The sequence below is a fragment of the Oncorhynchus tshawytscha genome, linkage group LG15 (genome assembly GCF_018296145.1).
Source record: "Oncorhynchus tshawytscha isolate Ot180627B linkage group LG15, Otsh_v2.0, whole genome shotgun sequence".
NCBI classification, from domain to species: Eukaryota; Metazoa; Chordata; class Actinopteri; order Salmoniformes; family Salmonidae; genus Oncorhynchus; species Oncorhynchus tshawytscha.
This window is the reverse complement of record NC_056443.1, coordinates 25545069-25557116: the sequence shown is the minus strand read 5'-3', so window position 1 is coordinate 25557116 and position 12048 is coordinate 25545069. Positions and strand designations below refer to the sequence as shown.

At 39.8% G+C, this 12048-nt stretch overlaps 1 long non-coding RNA gene across 4 annotated transcripts; it reads left to right on the top strand.

The window, feature by feature from the left end:
- Nucleotides 1–4787: 4787 nt before the first annotated feature.
- On the top strand, nt 4788–7775 carry LOC112214709. Of its 4 annotated transcripts, none has more exons than XR_002948145.1 (6): nt 4788–5088; nt 5176–5741; nt 5827–6416; nt 6761–6852; nt 6935–7027; nt 7113–7775. It is a non-coding gene; the product is annotated as an uncharacterized LOC112214709 (long non-coding RNA). The 4 variants fall into 4 exon arrangements; XR_006078942.1 differs by having other exon boundaries at nt 4788–5328; nt 5549–5741; XR_002948146.1 differs by having other exon boundaries at nt 4788–5741; nt 6761–6835.
- The last annotated feature ends 4273 nt before the right edge of the window (nt 7776–12048 follow it).

Genomic DNA, 12048 nt, shown 5'->3' with positions numbered 1-12048 from the left:
CTTTTAGAGGTGCTTTAAGAGAAATGTAAGGTTGTATGGTAGATTTTTTGGGTAAATTGCAGTGAATGTTGCTCTTTCCAAGTTATAGATTATAGCCGTAACAGTGAGAGAGCGAGGTAAGTGACTAGAATAGCCTTATTAATGCAATTGTACGTCTTTATTGGAAAGAAGACTGACATGCAATACTTACATTAACACGTGTTTATATTTCAGGAGATGACATTGTTGTGACTGTAACTTGTTTTCCAACTTCTTGATTATTAGGCGAGTTATTAAGTGAATAAATACAAATCCTACATTTTACACAATCACATCATAATCATTACTAAAAACATTGTATTTTTTTGTGTATCAGATAAGTACATGTTATGGGCACTGATGTTCTGGTGTCAACTGTAATGCCACAACCTGCAGTAAAAGCCGGTTTAATTATTAAACCATGCCACCCTTGGAAGAGAATAAACTTATTTGGTATGCACCTGACCTAAGCTGTCAAACTGTGATGGCAGTAATAGCTAGCATAAGGTAAAATAATCAGCATTTGTCTGATAAACTCTGCCTTGGATTTACATTTTATTATTCACATACGTATTATGTTCTAACAATGTATTCAGAAATATCATTGTTTCCCTGTAAGCTTTACAGTTCAGATTTTCTTCCCGCAGATATCTCTACATTGAAATAATTCATGGCCTATGAGTAGTTATGGCACACACATTTGATTTAAAAGACTTCCTGCAGGCAACACTGCTGAACCCAGCTCCACCCTCACTACCACCACAGCCGACAAATCCCTCAATACAGTACATGCTGCTGTTGCGTCTGCAAATGAAGAAATATGTACGTACCTTCAACAAGAGGGTGTTAACCCCAACCAACCATCATCCAATCTTTGGACTCCTCTGCATTATGCCTTAATGTCCAAAGCACCTGTCAATACAGTGAGGAGACTGATCGTAGCAAAAGCTGAACTAAATGCCATAGGCCCACTTGGGCTTACACCACTTGACATTGCAGTGGAGGATGATAGAGAGGATATTGTGAGGATACTTATTCATGCTGGTGCTCTTGCGCAAATAAGACCTGTTATACAGCCTAATGATGAGCATATTAAAACAAATCTAATCAAAATAATTCATCACGTGGCACCAAAAGATACGTTGTTTTCCATAATTCTACCTTTTGTAGATTTTCAACTCAGTATAGTACAGCAGAAATCCCCAACTGAGATGTTTGTCTGCTTTGACAAACACCTACTAGAGGAGAATCCTCAAAAAGCATTTACTATGATTGATTTGTGTTTTGACAATGAGGAATAACGCCAGAGAAGCATTAAATGGCTGAGGGACTCTAATAAACTAGATATCTGTCTTGAAGATTGTTATGAATTTTATGAATAATGACTAAATGATGTATACATTTAACGTAGAACTATAACTAACAGAATACTACCCTGTCACTGTATGATTGTATGAAACGTATTAGAATCATAAAACTAAATCTGATGTGTGTAGTTTTAGTCAAGAATTAGAACAAGGACTTTCTGTTTCTTTTTTAGTATGTAAGCAGGGTGTAAGGGAGAAACAAATGAAGCTATCATCAGACAAGCTGGAACACTGTGTTGCTTACAGGACATTCTGTCCCCACCCAGGGAGGGGAGAGACCTTGGGCTTGTAGTAGATTGTTTAACAGGTGGCAGACAACATATGAGTAGGAGAAGACTTGTTAACTATGTTGACATTGTATCTGAGAGGAGGAGGGACATTTATGACGAAATGTGAGGTATATAAACCAATGTACCGGAAATGATAGGGAGAGCTCTCTAAATAAACATTCCTGACCATTGTAGCTGGGCCTCCGTCAGATTCATTCCAACAAGTTTCCTACAAATTCTGGGTATCAGGCTGAGTAATCCATTCAATTGGGTTTATGAACACTGAGAACATAATTCTCTTGACAAAGATGCAAGCACACGTCTGTCTAGAATTTCTCAGGGAATCCTGAAGTCAAGAAACTTGCATTCAGTAGTGTGCACAATGACAGAAATACCCAACAAGGTATCACTTACCATAATTCCTAAACTAGTGGAGCTGCTTTCTAGTGAGAAACTAAATGCTGATGTACAACAGTTGCTGTTAATTGTTACAACACTGTATGTAATCATACAGAAGACAAAAGACAAAGATGGCTGGAGCAAGTCCTTCCTTACAACATTATGCAAAGGTATTGTCCCTTTTTTGTAGAAAGAGCACACCTTAAACATCAAGGTCTACACCTATGGGCTGCTTGCAGATCTGCTTTCATTTCATTGTGTCCCTAATATCATTACATCACTGGGCGTCTGAGGAATTGCTTAATTCAGTAAGAATGGGGATGGACAAAAACCTGAAACAAAAACTGAGTAATCTAAACATGTCTTTAAAGAGACAATTTATTGTTTCCAACTCAGCAAGTGAAGATTACAAAGATGGCATTTTCTCAGAAGTCAAGAAGAAGAAGAAGAAAGAGAAGCAAGACATGTCAAAAGACAAAGAAAGTACTGGAACCTGTAATACTTCATCTACTGCTGTTGAGGAATCTGGCCTTGATGAGTCTTCTAGTGTCAAGCCGTTCCACCCCACCACTGACACATCACCATTACAGCGCAAATGGCACAAAGTCAGCAAGCGGTGGGAGACACAGTTAGAGAAGCTTGCCAACATGGATGAAAGTAAAGTTTATAAAGTAGGAAACCTCACTCTTATAAATGATGATGATTACTTTTGCATAGCAAAGGGAAGTGATGGATCTGAGGTCTTCTTGGGTCTGAGGGATGATGGCACTGAAGTAGCCATAAAGAGAATGATCAGGTCAAACTATCAGTTTCTCAAGTGGGCGGAAGGATTTTTACGTCTTCCAGAGCTTGACAGTAGCTGTATTGTGAGATACATGGACTTTGCAGAAGACAGTTTCTTTGGTTATCTTGCTCTTCAGCTCTGTGAATACACTCTGGATGAGTACATTAATACACACCTGTCCAAGGACGACACTCATGCCCTGATTAAAATCACTCAAGAGGTGCTCCGCAGTTTAAGTGTCCTTCATTGTCCAACTACCAAGTCCTTCATCGGGATATCAAACCTCTGTTTTGATAGGTGAGAGATACTATAGCATTGCACAGTTAAGCCTTTCACTCTAAATCTAATACATGTTTTTCACCATTATGTGTTAAAAAATTGCATATGCAGTATTTTAAACTCGTTTTCTAGTACATATAATTATGAAAAGCATGATATTGTGATATTATTTATCCTTAACAGATATCAATGGAAATGCAAAATTGGCAGATTTTGGCATAAGTCGCAGACTGACAGTGGAACAAACAACTCTACACACAGTCCCTGCAGGAACAAAATGCTGGATGGCCAAGGAGACGTTAGACAAACAAGGCTCTGGATATAAGAGGAGCTCTGACATACAGGTTGAGCAACGTGGAGATAGAATAAAGATTATTTCCTGTTTGTAGAGCGATGGACTGAATGATTGTTGAAATTTCAGGTGGCTGGGATGTTGGTATACTACATCCTTTCTGGTGGACACCACCCCTTTGAAGGTCCACTTGGTGAGGAACTTGAACAGAATCGAAACATAATCAAGGGGACTTACACACTAGAACATGTGGCAGATGAGGTGACAAAAGACCTCATTGAGTGGATGATCAATGAAGACCCTGATGAGAGACAAATGCATAAGAAGTCTGTGCCAAGACTGGAAGGCAGTTGTATTCATGATCCAGCTCGGCTTTTATTATGACGTAATAAATGTATATTTGAACTCACATGCTCCGTCCGGTATTTGTGAAATATGATTGACCAAATATTTCCACGACATACATTTTAAAAGCGCTGAACAAATAGTTATACTGGCTATGCCCATCTTAGCTCGCTCATTAATGTCTTAATTGAAATCACGGATTGCCTCATCTGCTTGTTGTCCCCTTATGCCATAGTTTGTACATCTCAATTGTCAGTAGAAACCACATTTGTTTAAACGAGTCAGTCATATCAGCTATGTTTGTTTTTTAAATAAGTAAATGAGGCTGAATGAACTGTTTCACTGCCAGACAAGGCTCCACTGATACCCTGGTGTATCAGTGGTAAAGTGTTGGGACTGCTGTTGGGACTCTGTTGTTGGGACAGCTTTATGTACCGTTTCTGGGCACAGTTTGTCACTGTTATAGTGCAATTCATGTTTTGTTTACTGTTGTGCTCTGTACTGGCGTTGCTGGCATGCATCCCACGTTTTTGGGGGTTTTGTTTGCCCCACCAAGATTTACATGCTAAAATCGCCACTGGTTGCAATATGTAATGTTTTGGGCAACCTCACCAATTTCACATACAACTGTGAGTTATAGATCTGTCATTCTTGTTGAACGCCAGTCTAAAAGCAGTAGATTTGTTCTATGTGTACTGTTATATGCTTCCCGTTCTTAAGGTTTGTTTTTGCGTCTTTTACTTAGAACTTATAGCCACTTTGGCTTCATAAACCACTGCTACTGTTTACCACAAAGAGCATTTGATTCTGTCTCATCTCCTTTACCTTTCTCACGTCTACTCCTGCTCCTCCCCTCCTGTGTTCGACGTCGCTGGTTTACTAACCACCGGTCCTGGGAACCATCATTACACGCACCTGGCATTCATCACTACGCTCACCTGTGCTTCATTAAGCACACCTGTACTCCATTACCTCACGTATTACCTCCCCTTTATCTGGCACTCCCTTAGGTTCTTTCCCTGGGCAGTATTGTATTATTTTGTTCATGTGTAGACGCTATGCCGTATTGGTCTATGGTACTTGCGCTATTCAACTTACCCCCTATGTCTTGACTCCCAGCATCTAGGTTACAGAATACTGCTTCACAAAATGGAAGTAGCAGATGGTCGACAAGCAGGGATACCTACTTTGTAATCACCATGACCAGCGGGCACAACTGGGGACGGCTATGGAAGAGGCTCTTCGCAGTGTTCAACGTCTTGAACATACCCGAGAGGAGTTGCCTTCAACTAGTGGAGGATACTCTACCACCAGCCCATTCAGCTAACTGCGCAGGTCAGCGATGTCCCTCCTGGATAAATATGACAGCACCCCATGTAAATGCTGTAGCTTCTGACTACAGTATTCTACTTTTCGCACCAGATGGGAACTCCTACTGCCGAGAGGTCCAAGGTTGCCACGGTTATTTCTTTGACTGGGTGGGCATTGGAACGGGCCATAGATGTCTGGGAGAGGAGCTGGATTTGTATGCAGGGTTCATGGCATCTTCGATCATCCACTGGAGGGCAGAGACGGGTGAGTGCCTACTCCAACTACGGAGGACCAGACAGCTGCTGAGTACGTACTCACCATCTGGACAGTAGCAACATCCAGTGGCCTGACTGTGCGAAGAGGTTCAGACGGGACTGGCCTATCGAGGACAACCTCTGCTTGATATCACTCATTGTGATGGCCATCCAGTTGGATAACCTTTTTTCGGGAGCATCGGCACTCATCACTTCTCTCCCTCCCTCAGTGAACACTTTGGATCAGAGCCTGAAACCATGGGGGTAGGGGTCACTTGCCTCCCCGCAGTGGAGCAATGCAGGCGGCGATAGCTGAGGCTCTGTCTCTATTGTGGGCACCTGCTCCAGCAGTGTCCAATACGGCCCAACTCGGGATCCACAAGTGTAGAGGGATGGTCACTACATCTTTTACTTCCTGTGAATGTGAGTATCCCCTCATCCCTTTCTGCAAAACTCTTTTTGGTGGTGATTGTACTATTTGACTGTCCCTCATGTACTGTTTCTACAGCAATAGTGGATTCCTGTGCTGCGGGGAACTTTATTGACCAGACCCTTGCCTCAACTTCAACTAATACCCGCTCTCCTCGCCTTTCCTGGTTCAAGCCCTCGATAATCAGTATTTAGGTTCCGGGACCATCAGACACATCAAACTACTCACTGCGCCCCCATGCAGATGCATCTACCCTCTGTCGGTGGCTGAAACCCAGGCCACCGAAGAGTACATTCATGAGGCGCTCCAACAAGGTTTCATCCGCACGTCCACTTCTCCCGTGTCCGCAGGTTAATTCTTCGTGGCCAAGGATGGAGGTTTACGCTTATGTATTGATTAGAGGACTCGATGACATCACCAAGTACCGTTACCCTCTCCCATTGTTGCCGGCAGCCATTAAAGAGCTCTGCGGGGCTCAGTTTAACTTTTTTATTTTTTTAACCAAATTGGCCCTGCGGAGTGCATACAATCTCATCTGCATCAGGGAGGAGGATGACTGGAAGACAGCTTTTAGCACAATATCTGGTCACTGGAGGATCACTTTGCGTGGATGAAAAATTAAGACTACAGTGGAGACCCTGAATCATCCCTCCTTCTGGAAACCACAGGTGAAAATCCTTGTCAATTGAAAAGTTGTTTTATTAGTATGGCACTGTGTAATGAAAATAACAATTAACCACATTGCATTCAACACACAAACTAAAGCTAAACATAAGGAGATAAGGACAAAACATTTATGGATCAGGATTCCAGTAAGGTTGACACAATGATTAACAGTGACAATTATAACACAATGATAATACTGTAACGTGCATAATGAAAATAATTTGTTTATAATATTCAGATGCATAGGATGCTTGGGCAAAATGAGAGACAATGCTGAAGTGTATGCATTAAACTGAGTACATGAATGTATGACTAGACACTTCTACTGTACATTGTTGTCTTCCAGGAAAGTTGGGAATGAGAGGATGGGAAGTGTCGTAATGCTGCCCAAGAGCTTCTAGAAGTGCTATGGAGACAACCTGTCAGTGGAGATCCAAGGTGAACCAGTTGTCATTTTATTAAATGTGTGTACCTGTACATGTATATTAAAAGCGTGAATACCCTCTCCCCTTTGTTACAGCTGCCGTCTGACTTGATGATAAAGATGGATGGCAGAAAGCCCTACCCTGAACATGTTGGTTACTACGCTCCATGAGCACTAGTACCTAAGACTGTGGGTTTTTTTTTCCCCCCCGTACTAAAACATTTAACTGTCTTACCATTGCAGGTGGCTAAGTGTTTTGTTTCTCCTTCTGCAGTGCTGAGGATTTAGAATTGGTTGACCTAATGAAGATGCTCCCTGATCTCTTTGGATGTGTCTACATGTTGGCCAAGAAAAAGGGCTGGAATTTAAGGCCTGGTCTGAAACTTATTTCAGAAAGATATAAGCTCATGGTTGTGAAATGTAAATTGTCATGTGAAGTGATGAAATATGACCTATTGTAGTACTTTTGACTTTTGTAGGTAGAGGCACTGATCTTAACTTAGAATATAAAATGTTCTTATCTTCACAGATCTAAACCATATGATTTTTACTAATCTTACATAGTTATAGCCTACATATTATGGGAGTTCATATGAAAATACAGTACACACAAAGCTTTGATAAAAGTAGTTACTTTTTTACGTCAGGTAAGGCATACAGGATTTGTATTAATATAAATTCTGTATGAGATTTCAGGGATGTCTCGATCAAAGTATTGACATCCTTTTAAAAAAAAATCTGTTTTCCTTGATATGAAGTCTGCCCAAGAGTGCATTGAAACATGATTGTATTTCTTAAATCTGTGATCTATCAATGGAGGAGCTGTGATGCTCTCGTGGATAGAACTGTGACGGTTACAAATGTAGTGTTGATCAGCAACAGTTTTCTATTAACCACCCTAAAATGTTAATGCACCTCTCAACATAATAAATGGTATCAAAGAGGAACTTTTTTTTGACACACCCAGACATTCCCACCCACCTGCAACAGCTGCTGGTGTAGAGTAAACAAACTAGTATGCAGTAGGAACAAAACATTGTCCTCTTTCTGGTATAAAGCCACACATCCAGCACCAGATCAACCACAATGAAAAACAGACCTCCGAGTCATCAGGAATTCTGACAGAGGGTAGTAGAACTACTGTCACCTCTGACGCCAGGTGGTCGCTTAGCCCACCCGGTTAGATGGAAATCACACCATTCAGGGGACTGTGGTTGACATGCTGTGTTGAAAACGTAACTGCATGTTTTATTGTCATCTTTGGGTTAAAGGAAGCACTCTGTACATTTCTGTTGAATTGTTAGATGTAATATATAGGCCATTCTTGCATGTCATTTACCATTTATGTGACTGTGAGGAGAACCTGACGTGAGCCTGGTATACCCCAACCTGAGTAATGGAATCGACAGGTTTGCTTCAAGTATTGTATTATCATTGACCTGTTAGGGTGTTTGTAAATATAAATTTAGATTATTTTGTAAATATTGTCATTTGAACATCTAAATTGTCATTTTTAAAAATAAACAACTTCTGCACGTGATCCTGCCTGCCTCCTGCAACATTTAACCGTCCAAAAATAGATTTAGCAACAAAGGATTTAGGGCCTACATTCAACATGCAAGAAGCGCTAAGTTAGGCTTACATCTTAGATGGAAGGGCATAGTACAAAATGAATAGCATGCATTTCCATCTACAGTTTGGTTTAAAAAGCTGTGGCTAAAAATAATTGTATCCATTAGTGTACATTGTCTAAAACAAACCAAAGAAGGGGTTACAATTTCGGAGTTATTTCCGGTCACTGCCGCTGGACCCGATGCAATGTGAAACAGGGAGTTGTAGTTCTTCACAGAAAGCCTAGTTTAATTTGAACCATTGTAGTTCCTAAGCACTGACATTTAAACGTTTTTGTTCTGGAATCACAATCATGAAGCACCCCTTAAATGTATTGTCTCTACCTTCTTGCCCTTTGTGCTGTTGTCTGTGCCCAACAATGTTTGCACCATGTTTTGCAACCATGTTATGTTCTGTTGCTACCATGCTGTGTTATGTGTTGCTGCCTTGCTATGTGGTCTTAGGTCTCTCACAACAAGTGTTGTGTTGTCTCGTGATGTGCTTTGTCCTATATTTATGTTATTCATTTAAAATGTTTAATCCTAGCCCCCGTCCCCGCAGGAGGTATTTTGCCTTTTGGTAGGCCATCATTGTAAATAAGAACTGTAAAACTGACTTGCCTACTAGTAAATGGTAGGCGGAAACACCATGGTTATCAAAGACTTGATAAAGACTGGAGTTTGCATGTGGTGAAATCAAGAATGTGAAAATGAGAGTGGCAAAAGTTGAAAAAAGTGTGGAAAAGAATAACAATGTCTACCATAGACATCTCACTGACCTGGAGCAATACACAAGAAGATGGAACCTGAGACTCTACGGTGTGCCAGAGGTGGAGAATGAGGATGTGCGAGGAGATGCTATCCACATCTGCCAAGAGGTTATGCCTGCAGAGTAGAACAAAGTTGGTGATACCATCGACGTTGTGCATCGCCTCGGCAAGAAGCAACAGCAAAACGATTCAAGACCTAGCGGTATCATCATCCTCTTCACTGCCAGATTCTACAGGGATGCTGTCTGGAAAGCTGCTAGGAAGAACGCCTTCCTTCAGAGCCATGGTATGCGTTTCGCTGAGCATCTCAGCCCAGAGGACATAGAAAGAAGGAACAAGTTGTGGCCAACGATCAAGATAGCACGAAATGAGGGAAAGGCTGCTTACTTCGTCAGAGGACGAGGCTTCATCAATGGTTCAGAAATCCATATTCCTCCCCAAAATCTCACCAGAAGGAACAGATTTATGGTTTCGGCCATTTTATTCTAATTTTCCTTGTATTGATTAACGTTACCTAACAAGCATCAGGTGACTATTTTTTGGAATACTCAGGTACCTCAATTTATTAGTTTGTTCTTGTATGACCAGAAGGCCTATTTTCTTTACAAACTTACGAAGAAGACTGAACGTTGTATTTATTTTTTATGTATACAGTAACCAAGATACTGTTTTAAAGGGCATACAGGTCTGCTCTGACTTTACACGGTTATTGTTCTATTTAGTTATTAATACCAAGTGAAAAAGGTCGTAGGAACATGTGTATGTAAAACATTTTTTATTCCATTTTTTTATGATCAGTTTTCATATGCACTTAAAATAGTAGGTACCCTTTAATTTAAATTATTATTTTGTATTGTATTTCTCAGAATAGTTCCTGATTACACTAAAGAGGGTTTTTAGTCTCTCTTACTACAAAGAACCCTTGGTTTGGTCTTGAACATAATTTTCTGTTGAGTTGAATTTCAAAACCCGAATAACATCTAGCTCAGAGATTATGGAATAAGCTATTTTCACTTTAAATTGACTTAAATGGTGCAGATCTCGGTTCCTTATCGCTTACGTTTACTGTTCCTACGCTTTTGACTCATCCTACTACAGTTTATACTTTTATATCATCTTTGTTGTTTTGTCTTTGTCGATAGTTTCTCTTAATGCTAGGGGGTTGCGAAAAACAATGTGAAGCGCAAGGCCTTATTTTTATTTGCTTATCAATTTCTAACAGATTTTTGGCTTATATCCAAATGTATTGACAGTGAGTGTGCTACTACAAATATTTGTACTCCTCCACTCACAGACCATAGGGCCATTTACATTGATATCAAAATATTTACCCCTGATACTAACCTTGGTAGAGCATCCTACTGGAAGCTAAATAGCTCGTTATTAAATAATGATATAGTTAAGTTTGAGGTTAAAGATCTGCTTTCACACTTTTGGGAAAGGGCTTGTGAAGAAAAATCTTATTGCAATAACTGGGAGCTCTTTAAATTTGAGGTGTCCAAATACCTTAGAAAATATGGTAGTAATCTTGCTAAGACCAGAAGAGCTGAGGAGGAAAAGGTGATCATTAAGATAACTTCCCTTTCTCAGAGGTCCCCGGCCAGCCTCTCGGCGGAGGAGAAGATGGAACTGATTGAGTTACAAAATAATAAACTGGATAATATATATAGATTAAAAGCAGAGGAGCCTTTATTAGATCTAGGAAAAAATGGATCGAGGAGGGAGAACAGAATTCATCCTATTTCTTTAGACTTGAGAAATTTCACTCTACAAATAACACTATCCATAAGTTAAACATTGATGGTGTTATTACAGATGACCAAAAATTAATCACTAAATACTCTATCAATTTTTACAGAAAATTGTATACTGTCATGAATCCATAGATATGTTTTTTGACTCACTGAATAATGTTCACTCTATCAGTGATATAGAATCTAAACAGTGTGACGAACCCATCAAGTTGAAGAGATTATAGAGTCTATCAAACATCTAAAGAACAATAAATCACCAGGTGTTGATGGAATTACATCAGAATTTTGCAAATTATTTTCTGAACAAGTAGCTCCCTCCCTATTTGAAGTCTTTTTAGAGAGTATTAAATACAATGTTCTCCAACCTACAATGAGTCAGGGATTAATAACACTGATACCTAAGTCTAAAAAAGAAGTGCTGCTCATCGATAACTGGTGTCCAATTTGTCTTCTTAATAATGACTATAAGATATTAGCCTTACTACTTGCAAAAAGAATGAAAGAAGTCCTGGATGCAATCATTGATGAAACACAGTCTGGCTTTATGAGGAACAGACATATTTCTAACAATGTCAGACTAGTATTAGACATACTTCACTACTCAGACCTAAAAACCGAGGATAGCTTCATATTATTTTTATATTTTTATCAAGCATTTGACACAGAGACTTGGCTTTGGGGATTTTTTCTGTTAGGCTATTAAGACTCTCTATACACATGGTAACAGCTCTATCAAATTGAAATATGGCACCTCACCTCGATTTCAGTTAAAGCGAGGATTTAGGCAAGGTTGTCCTATCTCTCCATACATGTTTTTATTAACCAGCCAACTTCTTACAAATTCTTTAAATAATAGTCCTGTACAAGGTATTTCCATAGCTGGTAAAGAAATTATTATAAGCCAGCTGGTTGACGATACGACACATTTTCTGAAAGACGCTAACCAAATTCCCATATCGATTAATGTGATACAATCCTTTTCCAAAGCGTCTGGTCTATATCTTAACATTAATAAATGTGAACTCATGGCTGTCAAAGATTGTGTGACACCTTCATATTATGGTATTCCAGTAAAA